General features: G+C 43.4%; 2 pseudogenes; one reads left to right on the top strand and one right to left on the bottom strand.

Annotated features, from left to right (window-relative positions):
• Positions 1 to 301: 301 nt before the first annotated feature.
• LOC145537719 (testis-specific Y-encoded protein 3-like) lies at positions 302 to 14,785 on the bottom strand (annotated as a pseudogene).
• A 148-nt stretch (positions 14,786 to 14,933) lies between these two features.
• LOC145537718 (MYND-type zinc finger-containing chromatin reader ZMYND8-like) overlaps positions 14,934 to 23,140 on the top strand; it is a 29,165-nt pseudogene continuing 20,958 nt past the window's right edge.

Genomic DNA, 23,140 nt, shown 5'->3' with positions numbered 1-23,140 from the left:
ACCAGTTGATCCTAAAGGAGATCAGTCCTGGGTGTTCATTGGAAGGACTGATGCTCAAGCTAAAACTCCAGTACTTAGGCCACCTCATGTGAAGAGTTGATTCATTGCAAAATACTCTAATGCTGGGAAGGATTGGGGTCAGGAGGAGAAGGGGATGACAGAGGATGAGATGGTTGGATAGCATCACCGACTCGATGAACATAGGTTTGGGTGAACTCCGGGAGTTGATGATGGACAGGGAGGCCTGGTGTGCTGCGATTCATGGCGTCTCAAAGAGTCAGACACAACTGAGTGACTGACCTCAACTGAACAGATCTGAGTGCAGCACCTTGATATCATCATCTTTAAAGGACTTTAAGTAGCTCTGCTGGAACTCCATCAACTCACTTGATTTCACACTCCTGAATGGCTGGCTCTGGGTGAATGGTCACACCATCGTGCTTATCTGAGTCATTTAGGCCTGTTTTTCTACACTTCTTTATATTCTTTCCATCTCATCTTGATCTCTTCTACTTATTTTCGGTCTTTACTGTTTCTGTCCTTTACCATACCCATCTTTGGATGAAATGTTCTTTTGATATCTCCAATTTTCTTGAAGAGATCTCTAGTCTTCCTTTTTATTGTTTTCTTTTATTTCTTTGCATTGTTTATTGAAGAAGTCCTGCTTGTCTCCCCTTGTTATTCTCTGGAATTCTGCACTTAGTTGGGGTACCTTTGCCTTTTCCGCATGCTTTTTGCTTCTCTCCATTCCACAGCAACTTGTAAACCCTCCTCAGACAGTCACTGTGCCTTCATGCTTTTAGTTTTCGTTGGGATGGTTTGCTCCTTGTACAATATTTTGGACATCCTTCCACAGTACTTGAGACACTGTTTGCTAGATCTAAACCCTTGAAACTATTTGTTACCTCCACTGCATATTCAGAGGGGATTTCATTCAAGTTGTACCTGGCTGACCTACTCGTTCTGCCCTCTGCACCCCACCCCAACTCCTCCCCTTTTAGTTTAAGCCTGCATTTTGCTATGAGAAGATGATGATCTGATGACGATCCACAGGTCTTGTTTTTGCTGACCGTATGCAGCTTCTCCCGCTTGATTGCTACCAAGAATATAATCAATCTGATATCGGCAGAGACCATTTGGTGACATCCTTCTGTAAGGCCATCTCTTCTGTTGTTGTAAAAGATGATTGCTATGACCAGTGCATTTCTTGACAGAATTTGATTAGTCCGTGCCTTGCTTCACTTTTTACTCCAAGGTCAAACTTGCCTGTCACTCCAGGTACATTTTGACTTCCTACTTTTGAATTCCAACCCCCTATGATGATAAGGACCTCTTTCATTTGATGTTAGTTCTACAAGGCCTTGTAAGTCTTCATAAGAACTGATTATTTCAGGTTCTTCAGCATCTGCATTTGTGGGAGAGACTTTTATATTTCGTGTAAAAAAAAAATCTTGGCAGAGACGTAATCCATGAGATAATGAACTTTTTATATTTCATTTAGGAAAATCTGGGCCCTGATTTTTCTACATGAGATATGCAGTTCTCTATATTTCATGAATGACAATCTAGGCACTGATTTTCCCACATGAAATATGGATTTCTCTACTTTCACATTTGAAACTCGAGGCACAGAGCACTTTCCCCTGAAATATGAAATTCTTGTATTTCACATAGAATTGGCAATAAATAAGGTCACATTTTGTAACATGAAATATGGAATTTTTCATATTTCTCATCTGAAACCCTGTGTGCTGACTTTCTTTCATGAGCTACAGAATACTGTGTATTTAACAATTGAAACACTTGGTATCGATTTTCTTAAAGAAATATAGAAATTTCTGTTTCATATATAAAGTGGTTTTCATGCTTGAGGTGTGAAACTCTCTGTATTTCACCCAAGAAAACTTGCATGAAGCTCTTCAGTATGAAATGTGGAATTCTGTATATTTTGCATTGGAAAATCTGAGGACAGATTTTCTCATGTGAGATACAAAATGTCAGTTATTCACATGTGAATATTTGTGTCAGATTTTGACATATAAAATACGGAATTTTCTGTGATTTGGAAATTGAGATCTGGGCCAGGCAGTCAAATATAGAATCAACTATATTTCATATATGAAAATCTGGCCACAGATTTCCCTATTGAAGTTTGGAATTCTCTGGATTTCACTTCTGAAAATATGGGTGAAAGCTGCCTTGCATGATATATGGAATAATCCATATTTCACACATGAAAATCTGGCTGCCAATATTTCTACATGAATTGCGTAAATCTCTGGGCTGACATTTGTATTTCTAGGTTTTGATTTTCCCATATGAAAAATGCACCTCTGTATATGTCACATATGAGACTCTGGAAGCCATTTTTTTCAGCGTAATATATGAAATTCTCTGTATTTTATTTATGAATGTCTGCATGTCTGTATTACTACAAGAAGTTTTGAAATTCTGTGTACTTCTCATCAGAAAATCTGGGCATCCATTTTCCTATATTAAATATGAATTTCTCAAAATTTCCAACATCTACATCACAGCACAGTTTTCATTACATAAAATACGGACTTATTTATATTTCACATCTGAAAATCAGGGTGCAGATTTTCCTGCATGAATGATGGCATTATCTCTGTTTCTCATGTGAAAATCTGGGCACCAATTTCTTTTTTGTTGTTTGTTTGGTTTTTGCTCACAATAAACATTTTAATAGAAATAGATATATTGTTTCATTCAATAAAAATGTGAAAGATTATGTCTAAGTAGATGTAAAGACTGGAAAGAAATCCATGCATCTGTGTCTCTTATTCTGTCTCGCATATAGGGTTATCGTTACCATCTTTCAAATTCCATATATATGCATTAGTATACTGTATTGTTGTTTTTCTTTCTGGCTTACTTCACTCTGTATAATGGGCTCCAGTTTCATCCATCTCAGTAGAACCGATTCAAATGTATTTTTTTAATGGCTGAGTAATATTCCATTGTGTATATGTACCACAGCTTCCTTATCCATTCGTCTGCTGATGGACATCTAGGTTGCTTCCATTTCCTGGCTATTGTAAACAGTGCTGCGATGAACATTGGGGTACACACGTCTCTTTCAATTCTGGTTTCCTCGGTGTATATGCCCAGCAGTGGGATTGCTGGGTCATATGGCAGTTCTTTTTTTTTTTTTTTTTTTTTGTTGGGGGCTAATTACTTTACAATATTGTAATAGTTTTTGCCATACATTGACATGAATCAGCCATGGGTTTACATGTGTTCCCCTTCCCGGACGCCCCACCCACCTCCCTCCCCATCCCATCCTTCTGGATCATCCCATTGCCCCGGCCCTGAGCCCTTGTCACATGCATCGAACATGGAATGGTGCTCTGTTTCACATATGACAATACACATGTCTCAATGCCATTCTCCCAGAACGTCCCACCCTCACATATGGCAGTTCTATTCCCAGTTTTTTAAGGAATCTCCACACTGCTCCCCATAGTGGCTGTACTAGTTTGCATTCCCACCAACAGTGTAAGAGGGTTCCCTTTTCTCCACCCCCTCTGCAGCATTTATTGCTTGTAGACTTTTGGATAGCGCCCATTCTGACTGGTGTGAAAGAAATCTACTGCATCATTTCAGTAGTCAAAAAAAAAAAAGAAACAAACAAACAAAAAAAAACCTGATGCCTAGTCCAAACTGAAGGAGCAGAATGGGACGAAGTTCAGTTCCCAGGACTTGTTAGTTCTAGAGCATTCTTTTTTTTTTTCTTTTTGACGAAAATGTAATTATTTTCAGGTAACTTTTATTTTTTAATATAAATTTATTTATTTTAAGTGGGCGCTAATTACTTTACAATATCTAAGTGGTTTCTGAATACATTGACATGAATCCGCCACGGGTCTACATGTGTTCCCCATCCTGAGGCCCCTTCACATCTCGCTCCCCATCCCATCCATCTGGATCCTTCCAGTGCACCAGCCTCCAGCACCTTGTCTCATACATCAAATCTGGCCTGGCATATGATATGATATGGCATATGATCTGGTTTGACAGATGATAATATACGTGTTTCAATGTCATTCTCCCAAATCATTCCACCCCTGCAATCTCCCACAGAGTCCAAAAAACTGTTCTATACATCTGTGTCTATTTTCCTGTCCCGCATATAGGGTTATCGTTAGCATCTTTCTAAATTTCATATATATGTGTTAGTATACTGTATTGGTGTTTTGCTTTCTGACTTACTTCACTCTGTATAATAGGCTCCAGTTTAATCCACCTCGTTAGAAGGGATTCAAACACATTCATTTTAATGGCTGAGTAATATTCCATTGTGTATATGTATCACAGCTTTCTTATCCAGTAGTCTGCTGATGGCCATTTGGGTTGATTCCATGTCCTGGCTATTATAAACAGGGCTTCGATGAATATTGGGGTACACATGTTTCTTTCAGTGCTGGCTTCCTCGGTGTATATGCCCAGCAGTGGGTTTGCTGGGTTGTATGGCAGAATCTCCATGCTGTTCTCCATAGTGGCTGTACTAGTTTGCATTCCCACCGAGAGTGTAAGAGGGTTCCTTTTTCTCTGTACCCTCTCCAGCATCTATTGTTTGTATATTATTGGATGGCAGGCATTCTGACCAGTGTGAGATGGTACCTCGTTGTGGTCTTGATTTGCATTTCTCTGATGATGAGTGATGTTGAGCATCTTTTCATGTGTTTGTTAGCCATCTGTATGTCTTCTTTGGAGAAATGTCTGTTTAGTTCTTTGGCCCAATTTTTGATTGGTTCGCTTATTTTTCTGGACTTGAGCTGCAGGTGTTGCTTGTATAGTTTTGAGATTAATTCTTTATCAGTTGCTTTATTTGCTATTAGTTTCTCCCATTCTGAAGGCAGGTTTTTCCCCTTGCTTCTAGTCTCCTTCATTGTGCAAAAGCTTTTAAGTTTCATTAGTTCCCATTTGTTTATTTTTGCTTTTATTTCCTGGGAGGTGGGTCATAGAGGATCCTGCTGTGATTTGTGTCGGATAGTGTTTTGTCTATGTTTTCCTCTAGGGCTTTTATAGTTTTATAGTTTGTGGTCTTATGTTCAGATCTTCAATCTATTTTGAGTTTATTTTTGTGTATGGTGTTAGAAAATGTTCTAGTTTCATTCTTTTACAAGTTGTTGACCAGTTTTCCCAGCTCCCCGTGTTAAAGAAATTGTCTTTTCTCCATTTTATATTCTTCCCTCCCTTGTCAAAGATAAGGTGTCCATAGGTGCATGAAATTATCTCTGGGCTTGCTATTGCGTTCCATTGATGTATGTTTCTGTCTCCACGCCAGTACCATACTGTCTCGATGACTGTTGCTTTGTAGTATAGCCTGAAGTCAGGCTGGTTGATTCCTCCTATTCCATTCTTCTTTCTCAAGATTTCTTTGGCTATTTGAGGTCTTTTGCATTTCCATACAAATTGTGAAATTATTTTTCTAGTTCTCTGAAAAATACCGCTGGTAGCTTGATAAGGGTTGCATTGAATCTATAGATTGCTTTGGCCAGTATACTAGTTTTCACTATATTGATTCTTCTGATACATGAACACGGTATATTTCTCCATCTATTTGCATCTTGTTTGATTTCTTTCATCAGTGCTTTATAGTTTTCTATATGTAGCTCTTTTTTCTCTTTAGGTAGATTGAGGTTTTTAAAGGTATAAGCCACACTTCTTGCATGGCTCTGCAGTAAAACATACTCTGCTTTAAACTCTAATGTTTTGATATTTCTTGGCCCAATGTTGTTGGGTACAGGGGTATTTAGTTACAATAACACCTTATATCTTAAGTCTATGGAGGTTAACAGAATCTCTTGAGAGAATGTCTCATTTCAAAACCACATACACTCATAAAAGGATGAGCAGTTTTTTCTTCTGTGTCAAGCCAGTTAACAGACACTTAGAGCTCTCCTAGTTACCAGGTGAATTTAGGACAAAGTGTGACAAAGGTTTTCATCAGGTCTTACTTGAGGACTACTCATTATTTTGGAAATTTTGTCATGAACTGATTTGCTAGGATATATATAGAGAGTATATCTTTTATCTTTTCCATGGTTTAGCAGTTTGCTTCTCATGTGTGTCCCATTATGTTTTAATATGTGCATACATTTTCATACTGTAAAATATAGGGAATTCCATTATCAATTTGGAAAGTTTGTGGTGAGATATTCACAGGTGAAATGCAGAGAATTCTGTATTTCATTCAGGAAATCTACATGCATGTATTCAGATGTGAAATACCAAGTTCCATGCTTCACGTAGAACACTTTTGCCCTGATGTCAAAATGTGATACAGACATGGAACTCTCTCTGTTGAGAGAAATTTATACAGAGATGCTAAGGATAGTGCCCTACCAAGGGCCACAACTCTCCATTGCCAGAGGAATTGAAGTCTGCCCATTTATTGTACAGAGGCCCTTTCAAAGTGGTTCTGTTCTCATCCAGCCTCCAGGTGAGAACACAGCCCAGCCTACCCCATCAGCCCAGGCCTGTGGTACTGGGAGGGGTGAGAGGATCAACCCAAGACACCCTTTTAAGGAGTGATGTTTCAAACTGACAAACTCTGCATGTAGCAGGTGGTTATGCTACAGTGCCACCAGTCTACCAAACCTTACAGAAAAGGGCAAGCTGTGCCCATATGCCTGGTCATGTCGAGGATAGAATGGTCCTGCACTTGAGAAGGACAGAAAACCCTTTGTAGCTGGGTGTCTTAGGGGTTGTGCATAGCCCCTCTTCTGCGCCTGGGAATCTGGCCCACTCCATTTCTCTGCTCCTTTCCATCCTCCCTGACTGCACCCAGGTGCTTTGTTCCTGCCTCTCCTTTCTGCTCAGGGATCCATGTTTACATTTACATGCCTGTTTACACTTCCAGCTTGCTCTGTCAGTGAGATCCCTGGGCTTTTTTCCGTGGCGTCAGTGCTTCTGCTGCCCTATGATCTTTATACCCTGAACAAGCTCTTTCACGTTTTCAGTGTCGATTCTTCCATCCCCCAGCCAGACCAGTTCAGACAGCTCACACACACATTTGTGTCAGCGCGCATGTGTGTGCATGCTCACCCACAAACCTACCCACACACAAGCAATCCTGAAAAGAAACTTGCACAGATGCGCAACTAATTGTTTGCTTGTCCAGTATAATGGACTTTGGTAAGCACCCCTCTTTTTTTGGCCCAGTTATTATTATTTTTTTTTCACTCACTAGTTGATCAAATCAGCGTCGTCTTCTACTTCTGTGATACATCCCGGAAGATGAACGGGATTTGCTCATGAGGGGGACTGACATGCAAAGAGGTTGGCAGGGTTGGAAGTCCTCACTGTGGACGGTTGAGTGACGTGTGCCTGTGTTCTCTACTCCCATCACAACAGATTGTTTCACAGTGCCAATCACATTGGCATGATTCCATTCCCTGTGCTTTCCTTCCAGAAAAAAGCACAGAAATTGCAAGGGGTGTTGAACTTGAAATTGATCATGCACCCCCTTTGCCCAGGCTATAGAAGGTCACTGAGGACAAGAATTCTTTAACAAATTCCTATTCACAGAAAGGCAAGCCCCAACTCTTACTGCCTGAGTGATGCTTCACTTAAAATCATGAAGAAATTCTGCATGGGTAATGTCAGGTTAATGATCACTGCAAGAAGTGGTAAAACTCAATGTCCTTCATTCCTGCAGCAGTGTTTATAGAACACTTAACAAGTCAACCCCAAATCTCTCCTGACAGATGAAAAATTTTCTGACAGATGCATTCCTGCAACATCTTTGTGTTTTGTGATCCTAATTAATATTCTCATTTCAACAAGTGATATTCTTGCCCCACGGGCATTTCTGTAAGTGTGTGGGTATTGCTGTTTCCAAACGTGGGTCACTATTAACTATTCCTGTGATAAAGCATTTCTTGCTGTTCACAAATATCGTGTATCTCTTTTAAAAAAAGTCACAATTCAAGATGTTGGAAACATTTGATCCAGGAATGAAAGAAATCATCCAATTCACACACAGTCGGACAAATACTCACAAACTTAAAGAACAAAAGTGAATACAAGCAACACAATTCATGTATGTTGAATAGGGCCATGCAAGAACTGACACAGCTATTGCATCAGAGCTCTGCATAATGGCACAGGCATGGGTGTCATATCAAAGAAGACAGGAGGCATAGGCAGACCCACAGGAAGAAACATCAACTCACATTTAGGGGCAGGCACAACAGAGATACCCAATCTTCATTCTCAACAGAGGAAAACATGAACACATCCAGGGAACAGGAAACAAATGCAGCTCAGGATGATTGAGGCAGAATGCTCAAGAAATTATCAGTAACCCACCAAGTCTCACACGCATTGATATTCAGTGGAAGAAAACCTTACACAACACGTCCAAGTGTGCAGTCAAATCTAATAGCGCCTAGACCTTAGGGCCCAAGTGAAAGCCCCAAAGACACTGGGACACCTGTCATGGCAAGGTTCCAGAGAATGACCATCAAGTCAACCATGCATAGTTCAGTTTTACTAACCGATCCATGACTATCTCTGCACTCTTCACTCTAGGACAGGTTAGAGCTAAATCCACCCCTGGTACTCAAACACTAGTACTGAAGACAGGAGATATTACGCGTTGGGGCACCCTGTCCTTAACTTTTCTTGTCTTTAAGTTCTTTGCAATGCCTTACTAAAACTTCTGAATGTGGATAACTACCACGTAGCCCCTAGAATGAGCCCAGTCTAAGGTCCCCGAAAACATGCACCAATATGCCATCCCACACCCACAGCAGACTTATTACAGCATAGTTTCTGGTTTGCATTGTTTTGTTTGAACTGGCACTGAGAAAGACAGGTACCAGCCTGCCGGAACCCCAAGGATTCTTTGAAGATTACAGGTTAAGAAAGTAAGAAGACATGTTTCCATTGTTTGCTGGGCTGCTTGTACAGAAAGCACCCAGAGAAGGCCAAGCCTTGCCTTCTGGAACTGTAGATGCTCCTCTGCAGAAGGGGTATACTAGGGTGCAGGTATTCAAATGCAAAAGTTGTCCCTGAGCAGGAGATCTCATTCAGTGCACCTTGAATGGGGAATCCATAAACCCATGAACTTTGACGTTCATCCTTTACCCTTTGCCCTCCAAAGAGATGCTGCTGTCGGGAGACAATTTTTAGAGTGAGAACTCCATGTGAGAGAAATATCACCCTCAGGCATGCCCACATTGGAGCCATTGTATCTGGGGCGAGAGGACAAATGTTGAACTCACCCTACTCCCTTTGTGCCAGTCTGCCCTTTGCCCAATCCAGAGGAGGACATGATTCCGGAAAGCAGCCATCTACTTGGAAAGGGCCACTCTAAGTTCTGACCAGTCCCTCCGTAAGCTCTGTATTCTCCAGGTGTTCCCATTGGCCCTTGGCCCACAGAGTAGCGACAAAGCCCCAGAAGAAGGTCCCTAGTAGTTTTAAACAGTCTGTGCTGAGCCATTCAGCAAGGAAGAGACACTGTCACCAGAGGGTTCATGAGAAAAATGTTATTTCTACACCTAGGCCTGACAGAGGGCCTTGGGCACAGAGCTTAAGCCTTTCTGGAAAAAAGGATATTAACCACTGAGCCATCATGGGACACAGAGTGCACGGCTAGGTAGGCTGGACCTTGCCTGTTTAACATCCCCATTCTGCTGACTTCTGCCCCTGTAGACTTTGTACCTAAACTGAGTTCCTGGAAAAAACAACAGAGTTCACATGAGCTCAAACATATATGATGGAATCTGTTTTTGTCTGTCTGTCTGTTTCCTGGCGATTTATCTTTTCCCCTGGTCACTTTTGCCAGAAACTAATATACTTATTGCCTTCCCCCCCCCCTTACTTTCTCCCTGGGCCACAGCCCCTCCATATACTTTATGCCCCCACCCCCTAAGATGTTACCTGGGACCCTAGCTCTGGGAAGCTGACTCTCAGCAAAGCTGAACCGTGCACTCATATACACAAGGAGGCTATGTGATTCATAGTGAGTGGAATGTTAAGGCTTTTTCCTTGTCCTGTACTCTCAAAATGCCTGATGATATCCAACAGTGATGATACCTGGGGCACCACCTTCCAACAAAGTTGTGTCCCGCTATTTTGATCTCTGGCCCTTGTTCACCAGACCCTTTCCATGAACACCCACCTTTCCCTTGTAAAGTTGCCAGACCCACAGTTAATGGCCCCTCCTCTTCCTTCTCCTTCCTCCCCAACCCCACCCCACAGGAAGAACTTGTCCCCAGACACAACCCCAACATATGTCTTAACCCCCTCTACAACTCTCCATTGTCTGGTAATTCCCACGAGTTATATTGAGAATCCTACATGGAGTTGAAGTATTTGCCCTGAGGACCTGGCCAAACAGTACACAGACACATACGGTTGATGCTTTCTATTTATCCTTCATAATTATTTCGCGTTTACTTGTTTCTCCCTCTCGGTCTGTTTCACCACCAGACCACTCTTCATTACTTTCCCATCCGAGAGGACTAGTTGGCCGTTTATCTTCATGTGAAGCAACTTCTTAGGCTTTCTATTTTAGGTGAAGGGAGACATTCCATCATAAGTTTCTCAAAATCGGGGTTTTCCTTTCAAAACGGACAGAGAAACAGATACATATATGTCAACCAAAACTCCCAGAACAACACTAAAGACAGCTCTAACCTTTCAGGTGAGTTCCAAGGATAGAGAGTCTGTGAACTTTTACATTTCCTCTCTCAGTTCAGTTCAGTTCAGTTCAGTTCAGTTCAGTCGGACAGTCGTGTCTGACTCTTTGCCACCCCATGAATTGCAGCACTCCAGGCCTCTCTGTCCATCATCAACTCCAGGAGTCTACCCAAACCTATGTCCATCGAGTCAGTGATGGCATTCAACCATCTAATCCTCGGTCGTCCCCTTCTCCTCCTGCCCCCAATCCTACCCAGCATTAGGGTCTTTTCCAATGAGTCAACCCTTCGCATGAAGTGGCCAAATTATTGGAGTTTCAGCTTCAACATCAATCCTTCCAATGAACACCCAGGATTAATTTCCTTTAGGATGGATAGATTGGATCTCCTTGCAGTCCAAGGAACTCTCAAGAGTCTTCTCCAACACCACAGTTCAAAAGCATCAATTCTGAAGCACTCAGCTTTCTTCACCGTCCAACTCTCATATCTGTACATGACCATTGAAAAAACCATAGCCTTGACTAGACGGACTTTTGTTGGCAAAGTAATGTCTCTACTTTTAAATATGCTATCTAGGTTGGCCATAACCTTCCTTCCAAGGAGTAAGTGTCTTTTAATTTCATGGCTGCAATCATCGTCAGCAGTGATTTTGGACCCCCCAAAAATAAAGTCTGACACTGTTTCCAATATTTCCCCATCTATTTCCCATGAAGTGATGGGACCAGATGCCATGATCTTAGTTTTCTGAACGTTGAGCTTTAAGCCAACTTTTTCACTCTCTTCTTTCACTTTCATCAAGAGGCTCTTTAGTTCTTCCTCACTTTCTGCCATAAGGGTGGTGTCATCTGCATATCTGAAGTTATTGATATTTCTCCTGGCAATTTTGATTCCAGCTTGTGTTTCTTCCAGCCCAGCGTTTCTCATGATGTACTCTGCATATAGATTTAAATAGGCACGGTGACAACATACAGCCTTGACCTACCCCTTTTCCTATTTGGAACCAGTCTGTTGTTCCATGTCCAGTTCAAAATGTTGCTTCCTGACCTGAATACAGGTTTTTAAACCACATACCCCAATCTTCTCTGTACAACTATTTGCAAGAGTTAGGACATGCAAGCAACCTATATGTCCATTGGCAGATGAAGGGTTAAGGGGGTTGGGGTACATATACACAATGGTATGTTTCTCAGCTCTAAAAAGGAATGCATTGAACTCAGTCCTAATGAGTTGGAATGAATATGGAGCCTATTAAACAGAGTGAAGTAAGTCAGAAAGAGAAAAAGCAAATACTGCATGTTAACACAAATACATGGAGTTTAGGACCACGTAGGTGGTACTGAATATCCAACATGCAGGACAGCAAATAAGACACAGACATATAAAGAACAGACTTTGGACTCCATGGTGGAACGTGAGGCTGGGATAATTTGAGAAAATAGCCCTGAAACATTTACATTACCTTATGCAAAATAAATGACCAGCGCAAATTTGATGCGTGAAGCAAGGCAACCAAAGTCACGTTGTGGGACAACCCAGAAAGACAGGTAGGGGAGAGCGGTGGGTGGTGGGTTCAGCATTTGGGGGGACACGTGTATGGGTGATTCGTGTTGGCCAATGTATGGCAAAAACCGTCATGGTTTTGTAAATTAATCATCCTCCAGGTAAAATAAATAAGTTAAAACACTATTCTCCATAATCCTGCACAGTGGTCAGTATTCTCAGAATGAGAGTGGCAAGTGGAAAAGATGTAAAAGAAAACAAAACCAGAAACAAGTGTGATGATCCAAATGGAATCAAATGATGGTCAGTGGGGAACAGCCTAGCAAAAGGAGACTCACAGACCTTTTTAGAAAGGGGACTTCAATAGTACGTGGGCCCCAATTTAAGAGGAGCCTGAGGGTAGCCTTGTTGGCCATGGAATGCCAGTTCAGAGATGTGTATGTGAGTCAGATATGAATTAGAGTGACATTTCCCTGATTAGGACACTTCATCTACCTCAAGCTTCCCTACTTAGAACCTGTTTTTTCACTACAGTTCTCTCCTGCTGCTGTCTCTTGCTGATTCCCTCATTCCCTGGTGTTACTATGCATTCCACGGAGTCTCACTTTCTCCACACGTGAAATAAATGACCCAAGTTTCTGGAAAACACTTATGCCAGTGCCCAATCACTGGGCTCCTCACCTCTCGTCCTCCCACTACTTCTCATGGCAGAGCCTTGCTTCTCATATAGTACCTCATGGGATTGAGCCACAGATCCTTTATGGTGATCTGTCAGGGCAATGAGCGAGGTAAACACAGGGCTGGCCAGACCCTGAGCTCTCCCGTGCACCACCAAGAACTCCAACATACATCACCAGTTCTGGCCCAGTGGCCGCATGGGACCCTACCTCAGCAATCCGGTCAGATCCTGTGAAATTGTGGTCAAAGAACCAGTTGAAGAAGTTAACGCTGCTGTCGTGGTGCCTGTGGCTGTATACCTTACGTTCAAATCCCTGGTTCCAGTGAATTAGGGTGGAATGAGATGCTTGATATCCTGCAGGAAAAGGAGGATGGGAGAAAGACCTAAGTCACTTTCCAATTCAATTTACACTTTTCTGCCCCGATCCCCCAAATCTAAGGAGCTGCCTCTTACCGGTGACATTAATGAGATAGTCCTTAACAATCACTTCATTCTGGAAATATCTATTCTTCCAGAAGGACAATGTGATCTTGCAGTGATGAGTGGGATGTCTGAGTTCCTCCACCTGCCAGGACAAAGTGTGGGGAGTGGGGTAAGGGTGGTTGGGTGAGCAAAGAGCTGTCCTTTCCTGTTTTCCTGTTTCAGGGGTAAATCATCTCCTCTCCCCTCCCCAGACACCTTCCCTCCACAATTATCAGTGTCCGCTGCCTGACCTTCAAGATGGTCATGAAGTGAAGCATGTTTTCATCTTGGTCAGCCATCATAGCTGACGTTTTGGGGTGGTTCATAAGCTGCTTTAGGTCAAGGAGCCTCTAGATGCTAGAGGAAAAAAGTGCTGGAAGGACAAATGTAGCATAAAGAGTACAATGGCACTGTCTGACTTCAACCTGCTACGAGTTAACTCATCATATTTCTGTTGACGCAGACTGTATGAAGGCATGACAAGCCCCAAGGCTGTGCCTATGAATGCACTACCAGAGGAGGTTCTGTTCCTAACAGGAAAGGCCCTAAGCTCCATTTCAGCCTCCTAAAACTTAGCTTACTTCTGGAAAACAGGCACTTCTATGCACAACCAGCATGAGCATTTACACATCCCAACCTCACCATCAAATTCACTCAGCTTTTCAGAGAAGACCTGGATCCCATATAAACCCTTTCTCTGAAGAGTCCCTGGTGCTAATGACAATTCTGATTGGGACCTCTGCAAGTAAAGCCCAAGTAGCAATTTGTGCTAACCAGAACAGCAAGGACATCACACCTAATATCAGGAACAGATACACAGAACGGTAACCAATACCCAGCATCCAAAAAATACATTTTGTACCAGAACTGCCAGATCTCTAAACCGCTTCTGCAATTGCCCAGGTTAAAAAAAAATCCACAAACACCACACCAAGGGATACAACTTCGATCCAGAATCCACGGATTCCCTGGATGATGGCACTTTTGTGTTCTAGATGCCGCTTCCGCCTCTGGCAGTTATTGTGTTTCAGGCGAGCGTGGGCCCTTTGGGCTTTCTTATTCACGGAATCCAGTTCCACCTGCAGGGCCATCAGGGCCTCCAGTGCGGGCTGGTCCCTTGGGGCTCTGGGCCTTGGATGTTGCCGGCCCTGCTCCTGCGAGACACCTGCTCCTGCTCCCCGTAGGCCACCACCTCCACCTCCTCCATGACGTCTAACACCAGCAGCTGGAACTCCTGCCCGAATCCCGGCAACTCTTCCTCCTCCAGGGCCACATCTTCCTCCACCACCTCCACCCAGAAGAGGGCGGCCTCCTCGCCTGGTGCACCACCTGGGGCCGGCATCGCCTCTGCCACCCTCACCGTGCTGGTAGGCCCCAGGGTCCCTCCCTCGTGAAGACCCAGGCTCACAACTAAGACCCGGGATCCCGGGCTGCTGCCGCCTTCCTCTGGCCCTGTCTCAGTCTCCATGGTGTTCTGTCATAGCCCAGAGCCACGAAGAAGCTGGACGTGAGAACACAGCCGGCGGCAGGCAAAGCCCGCCCACCAGCCGCAGTCTACGTGGCACAACCAACTGGTTACTTGCCCACAGCCAATGAACAAGGAAAGGGAGACAGGCATGTGCAGAACCGTGTGCCACCACACATGGGTAATACGGTGGTGGGAAGGAGCTGAACTCTACACCCTGACCTCCAGACCTCATCACAGAATCAATCAAATGGAGTCGAAAGGCGTTCGCTCACGGGACACACGCCTTGGAATTCTGGGCACGCAGGGGCCCAACTTGGCTCAGTGCACAGTGCGCCAGTCCACACAAGCCGTTTGCCTGACCAACAGTGTTGATGTGCCAGAACAGCGACTGGGCGAGCCAGGCCAGCTGGAGTCGAAGGCAAGGAATCTGAAGGTGACACTGCAGCCATCCTCAAGCTAGAAATAGTCTCTGGGGCAGCGGGCAACTCTATGTGCTCAGGGATTCACACAGGTGACACAGGGTTCATGGGTACATCAGGGACACAGGTGCTCACCTTGGATCTAAACGGCAAGCCACGGGCAGAGCATGGGTTTTGTGAGGGGAGGACGGTGGGGGAGGCAGTGTTACCATTGACCTCACCGAAGTTCACCGCCTGCAGTGTCCATCCCTAAACATGTGCCTTAGACTTGAGCAGTGTCAGGAATGTAGCCATCCTCTGAGGATGAAGCAGCGCACTTTCCTAGTGTCGCACTTTGGACCCCACAATGCAGCCCCAAGCCAAACCACCCTGGAGCCCCTGGCCTGCTGTCAGCTCTTGGCCTTTCCCCTGGCCCACGGCTTAGAACAGGCACGCCGGTGGCTAAGGATGTGCTCCTGCAGATGCAGTTCCAAGGGCAGCAGACCTCCTCCTGGAAGTGTTTCAAGTGGACCAAAATTCTCCTCCTGACCATTGCTTACTCTCTTCCTCTCGGCCGCATAGCTAACGTGGCCACACTCATGTTAAGTGCCTGGATAGATGCAACGTTCACACTCTGCTTCCTAGGATGTCTGGTGTTTCACACTGAGCAACTATCTTAGGCCACACACACACACACACAGGAACAGGTGACACAAGCACATATGTGTACACACACACACGTAACGCACAGGGACACAAATGCAAACAGGTTTTTCAGAGACTGAAGAACCAGTGGTTTACAGGAAATGCAGAGATTTCCTTATTTCTCATAGGGAAATGTTCATTCTGATCATCAGATGTGAAATATAGAGAAGTTCAAGTTTCATGAAGGAAAATTAATGCCTAGATTTTGATGCAGTTATTATAGAGAACTCCATATTTCATGGTGGACAGTCATTGTATTCTATATAAGAAATACAAAGAATTAAGTATTTCACGAAGAAACAGTGGTGCCCAGAATTTCTTTTATGAAATAGAGAGAATTCCAATTCCCTGTTGGTTCCCCATATCTTAACTGCATACTTCATGTCAGTAAAATTTCATTGAGATTTTCACATAGGAAGTGTATACAACTTCAGAGTTCAGGCAGGAAAGCATATGCTCAACTTTTCATATCTGAAATATCTGGAATTCCCCATTCATGTAGGAAAAAGTGTGCACAGATATCCACATGTGAAACAGACAAGATTCCATATATGATGAAGAATATTATACAAGTAGATTTTCAAACATGAAGTACATATTTCCTATTTCACATAGAAAAATCTGCACCCATGTTCTCACATGTGAGATAGAGAAAATTACATATTTCATACAGAAAAATCATCTTTCAGGTTTTCATCGTCACGAAGCAGGTCATGCAAATCAAGTGCTCTGGAACAACCCAGAAAAACAGCGTAGGAGGGGATGTGGGAGAGGCTCCAGGATGGGCGGGACCCTGATATACTTATGGCTTATTAATGTTGGTGCATGATAGAAACCATCACGATATTGTATAGTAACTAACCTCCAGTTAAAATTTAATAAAAAGTTACAGTTTGAGAAAAGTGAAAGGACAAGGGGACTCGACTCTGCTTTGTGGTGACCTAAATGAGAAGGAAATCCAAAAATGAAGGGATATATGTACACCTAAAATGGATTCACTTGGACATACGTACTCAGAAACTAAAGCAACATTGTAATGCAAATATAGCCCAATAATAAGTGTTTCAGTCATATTACACATCAAGTATAATTCCAGCAGTGAATAAATAGATGGTAGACTAGTTTGCAATATATATCCATGGGGACATTATTCTAAGTTAAATATTTCAGGTAGAGGAAGATTAAATCTTTTACATCACATGGCATTGTGAAGTTGAAATCCCTGCATTATAGAAACAGAGTAGAATGTGGTCCTCGGGCTCCTGGAAATGGCCCGTGATGGTCCAAGTTACCAACTTTTAATCACAGGTTGAATAAACTCATCAAGGAAGATACTGTAATAGAGGTAGGATGGAAAACAGAGCTGCAGACCTCAGCCCAAGACCTTTAGTGGACTTAGAAACCTCAACACCATCAATAGAAAGCCTCTGAGCAGAGTGTAGTGAGATATATTACAGCCTTCCCACAGAGCCCTCTAGGCCCTTGGGCCTTGGGATGGGGAATGAACTGTGGAGCTTGGGAACAGGCTGTGTCTTGCAGAGTCCCAGAGCCCTTGCTGAAGCCACTGACTGGTCTGGACCAGGTTTGAAAGCAATGGCCAACGTGTTCCATCCCCACCTCCATGACCGAATGGTTGTGGCAATCTGCATGGGTCACAGTCTACAGGACCCAGCTCTCCAACTGGGTAGACTGAGGAGGCTGAGGGTCAGCTACATGCTGGGTACCGAGCTCCCTCATTGAAGGTGGCTGTGCAGTGTATGGGGGCCTTGGTAAGAGGAGGGCACAGAGAACTGAGAACTGCCTCTTCCACCTAGGACTGGGCACTGCGGGAAGTAACAAGAGTGGGTGCTAGATGCATGCTCCATGACTAGGATAACCGGCCTGCACAGAGAACCCCCACCTCCCAGCCAGGACCATGGAGGGTGAATGTCAAGCTTGGGACCTATCCTTTCGGGAAATAGGGAATAGGGAATAATATTTGCTTCCCTCGAGGATTACAGGAACACAGTTAGCTGATCACCACTTACTTCAAGAACATAAGATCTGACACCAAGAAGTTTGCAAGAGCTAATCACATCCATCCCTCACCTTTCCTATACATAGCCTTTGCTGAACGCTTTGAGGGAGGGTTTTTTTTTTTTCTTTTTTCCATTGGCTTAGGCTTTTATTCTTTTTTAATATAAGCATTTAAAATTATGAACACTTCTAGACATGCATCTCATGAATTCTGATACACTGTGTTTTTATTATCACTGAATTAAAATATTTTCTAATCTTTCTTTTTATTTTTTACTTCTTTTTTAAAATTTATATCAATTGATAGCTAATTAATTTACAATATTGTAGTGGCTTTTGCCGTGCATTCACGTGAAACAGCCCTGGGTGTACATGCGTTCCCCATCCCGACCCTCCCACCTCCCTCCCCGTCCCATCCCTCAGAGTCATTCATCCCAGTGCACCAGCGCTGAGCACCCTGTCTCATGCATCGAACCTGGACTGGTGATCTATTTTATGTACTATACATGTTTCAATGCTATTCTCTCAAATCATCCCACCCTCCCCTTTTGCCGCAGAGTCCAGCAGTCTGTTCTTTACATCTGTGTCTCTTTTGCTGTCTCACATATAGGGTCATTATTACCATCTTTCTAAATTCCATATATATGCATTAATATACTGTATTGGTGTTTTATCTTTCTGGATTACTTCGCTTTGTATAATAGGCTCCAGTTTCATCCACGGCATTAAAACTGATTCCAATGCATTCTTTTCAATGGATGAGTAAAATTCCATTGTGTGTATGGATCAGAGCCTTCTTCTCCATTCGTCTGCCGATGGACATCTAGGTTGCTTCCATGTGCTAGCTATTGTAAACACTGCTGTGAATAACATTGGGGTACATGAGTCTCTTTTGGTTCTGGTTTCCTCGGTGTGTATGTCCAGCAGTGGGATTGCTGGGTCGTATGGCCATTCTATTTACAGTTTTTTAAGGAATCTTCAGATTTCTTTGTCACTGGGCGCTCGGGACCTTCGGGTGAGAAAGGAGCTGTAGTTGGGTGTCACCTAGGCTGTCTAACCAAAGCACTCCTTGCTGGGTTGCCCATTTGATTAGGTCATTGAGTGACGTGGATGAACTATGCAGTCCATATCTTTCTTGGGTTCTTCCAGGCCGCTAGTCTAGCTCCTCAATTTGTTATTGTCAATAAGGATTTACGGAGGACTTCCTATCCCCCCTGCACTGTGCAAAGATTGCCCTGGAAGGTTGAAAGTGTTATCAAACCCATTGTCCAGAGGAAGAAACTGAGGCTCAGAGAGGTAGTTCACCCGTTCAGGGTCACACAACTAATAGAAGCAGAGGAGCAGGATCTGAATTCACCTCCTTTGGGCTCCAGTATCCAAGCAAATGTGGTCATGCTTGTCATTCTTGGATCCGACCTTTAGTTACCAACTGCACCAGCCCTGAGATCCAGAAATCAAACCAGTTTTGGCTTTTAGATTCTTTCCCTTTGAGCCCTGGAGGAGGTGGGTATAGTTCACTCCTGATCCTGCTGGGCTGTTTGTGGCTCTTGCCCTTTTACGATTTTCTCTTCCATGATCCCACTCATGGTAAACATTGCTCTAGAATGAAGACAATGCAGAGTTGATGGGGCTTTCCTCTTTTAAACTTGTAGGGTAACGGATTATTTACTGACAGATGGATGACGCTCACTACTCAGAGTAGGAAACATAAAGAGGTTAAATGAAATTATTGTTAGAAATAGAATTTTCCCCATTTTTGCTTGTATATGTAGGAAACACCTGTTGTTTTATCGTTTTTCCTTTTGCTTGAGACATGGAAATAGGTCCCTTTCCTCTGGATTCAGTTACAAGTAGAAAAACAGTAGAAGCACAATGGTGGTTGACTCTGCTTCAGGGCAGGGAGCCAGATGGGGGCTGGGCATCTGGGTGACCTGGAGACAGTGCTTCCCCAACCGAAATGGGCCAGTAGTTCTCAGCCCCAGCCAGGCTTGAAGCCCTGGAACCCAGAATGGCCAGGTCTTCTGCTCTTTCAGGCAAGCCTAAAATCTTAATTTCTGTGTGAAACTTCCGGATTTCTGAATTGGCCAGCACATTCTAAGTTAAAAGCAACAAATAACGAAAGATTGGAAAGCATTGGGTCAAATCATTGCTTCCTAAATAACACGTCTGCTCATCCCACGTGGCTCTTGGGCTGAGTCTGTGTTCCCTGCTTTAAGGCTTGGCTTATTTCTTTGAGTCCTGGACACAAAGAGTAAAAGACTTAATGCTTTGGGAATATGTGGGAAGAGCCCAAGTGGTGACTCAAGAATCCATGTCTCTAGCCTCGCCTCTCTGTCTTGGTTTTCTTTGTGTCCCAGGACAAGGGATTTCTCAGGCCCTCTTTTATTTCTAATCTGTAAAATGGAAGCACAAGCTGGAATCAAGATGGCTGGGAGAAATATCAATAACCTCAGATATGCAGATGACACCACCCTTATGCCAGAAAGTGAGGAAGAACTAAAAAGCCTCTTGATGAAAGAGAAAGAGGAGAGTGAAAATGTTGGCTTAAAGCTCAACATTCAGAAAACTAAGATCATGGCATCCGGTCACATCATTTCATGGCAAATAAATGAGGAAACAGTGGCTGACTTTATATTTCTGGGCTCCAAAATCACTGCAGATGCTGATTGCAGCCATGTCATTAAAAGACGCTTACTCCTTAGAAGGAAAGTTATATGAAGCTAGACAGTATATTAAAAAGCAGAGACATTACTTTGTCAACAAAGATCCGTCTAGTCAAGGTCATGGCTTTTCCAGTTGTCATGTGTGAATGTGAGAGTTGGACTATAAAGAAAGCTGAGAGCCGAAGAATTGATGCTTTTGAACTGTGGTGTTGGAGAAGACTCTTGAGAGTCCCTTGGACTGCCAGGAGATCCAAACAGTCCATTCTAAAGGAGATCAGTTCTGGGTGTTCATTGGAAGGACTGCTGTTGTAGCTGAAATTCCAATACTTTGGCCACCTGATGAGAAGAGCTGACTCATTAGAAAAGACCCTGATGCTGGGAAAGATTGAGGGCGGGAGGAGAAGGGGACAACAGAGAATGAGATGGTTGGATGGCATCACCGACTCAACCGAGATGAGTTTGGGTGGACTCCGGGAGATGGTGGTGGACAGGGAGCCGTTGTGTGCTGCTGTTCATGTGGTCGCAAAGAGTCAGATAAGACTGAGCGACTGAACTCAACTGAACTGAAAATTGATCAGTTTTAACAAATCTTGTGTAGTGTTCCCTTCCATTCCTCCCATTCTATGTTTCCCAGTACTTACCTATGCTACCAAGATTGAGCTCTGTATAAATGAGAAATTCACGTGGTTTGGTCCGATGTCATTTTTGAATGTCAGTAACTGAAACACTCTCCAGACAAGTTCCATTTGTTACCTGTATTCACCTGCAACTTAAGTCTACTGCTAACGTCACCAGGCCAGTGTGATGCAATGTGATATATATATATACATATATATTTTATTTCAGCATTAAGCATGTTAAATATTTGTGGTTTTCTGGTCCTGCTCCTTTTTCTGTGAGTATGCTACATCCTGTTTTCTTCTTCTTTTTTTTAATGTAGGCATAAATGAAATCTCAGAAGATGTTTATATGACTGTCAAGCCCAGCGATGCCATGGATACTGAGAAGTCAGATAGTAGCGGAAGTTACCCTATCAGTGATGAGGAGCAGAGGTCCAAGAATGAGCCAGAAAATGCTGAAGACACAGGGTTGTCTCAGATGGAAAAAGAGCCATCAGCTGTCAAGAAAAAAAAAAAAAAGTCCAAATTGCCGAACCCAGTAGAGATAGAAGAGGAGCTGAAAGCACGTCACCAGCCAGTGAGAAGATGGACTCAAGATCAGTCAAGGAGAAGATGAGGCCCCAGCTTGAGAAGAAATTTTCAGACAAAGCAAAACCCTTTCCTCATCCCACAAAGGATAAGCTGAAGGGAAAAGGTGAGACTGATTCCCCAAGAGTGCATTTGGGCCTGGATTCTGATTCAGAGAGCAGATTTGTCATAGATTTAAGAGAAGACCTTTCTTTGCTGGAGGGTCAAAAACCTAGGAAGGAACCCAAAGAAACATCTCCCAAGCAGGAGGGTAAGTGACTGTACCAGTTTTTGGTTTCTTGATTTGGTTTAAGAATGTCACATTGCCATTTATAGTATCACATGTCATGTCACCATCAGCCATCATGAAGTGTGCACAACAAAGCTTGGGTTAGCTCCAAGTCACCTAGCTAGTTACTGAGCAGGACAAGGACTTGAGCTGGGCCTGCCTACCTTTAACCTTCTTGATACCCAATGTGGTTGATTTTGAGCACAGGAGATGAAGTCTCTTAGAAAGTAATAGTTGCTTCCAGCTGTCAGGTCATTTTGGACCTAAGCAGTTTCCTTTCCAATATGTTCACTTACATGCCTCAAGTGGTTATTGATGCTAAGACATTGGACAGGGCTGAAATTGATAAAAGCATTCAGTTCAAAGCCCTTGATGAGTTTATTCTCCCTTACCTCCCCTCACACTGCCAAGGCATCTCAAAATACATTTTCTTACTAGAGTATAAGGCTTTCCGGGTGAGCAGCACCAGACTGCTGAGTTCTTCTTCAGGTCTGTAGAAATCCAAGGGGCATTGTATGATGTGCACCTGAGCCCATTTTCTGCCATATTTGCATTTAGCTGACATGGGCCCGAGGCCTCTCCGTTCAGTTCAGTTCAGTCACTCAGTCGTATCTGACTATTTGGGGCCCCATGAATTGCAGCATGCCAATGTTAGGTCCATGAATCAAGGCAAATTGGAAGTGGTCAAACAGGAGATGGCAAGAGTGAACATCGACATTCTAGGAATCAGTGAACTAAGATGGACTGGAATGGGTGAATTTAACTCAGATGACCATTATATCTACTACTGTGGGCAAGAATCTCTTAGAAGAAATGGAGTAGCCATCATGGTCAACAAAAGAGTCCAAAATGCAGTACTTGGATGCAATCTGAAAAATGATAGAATGATCTCTGTTCGTTTCCAAGGCAAACCATTCAATATCACGGTAATCCAAGTCTATGCCCCAACCAGCAATGCCGGAGAAGCTGAAGTGGAATGATTATATGAAGACCTACAAGACCTTTTAGAACCAACACCCAAAAAAGATGTCCTTTTCATTATAGGGGACTGGAATGCAAAAGTAGGAAGTCAAGAATCACCTGGCGTAACAGGTAAG

This window comes from Giraffa tippelskirchi, chromosome Y, assembly GCF_054371585.1.
Source record: "Giraffa tippelskirchi isolate mGirTip1 chromosome Y, T2T-mGirTip1v1.2.pri, whole genome shotgun sequence".
NCBI classification, from domain to species: Eukaryota; Metazoa; Chordata; class Mammalia; order Artiodactyla; family Giraffidae; genus Giraffa; species Giraffa tippelskirchi.
This window is presented reverse-complemented; position numbering and strand designations above follow the sequence as displayed.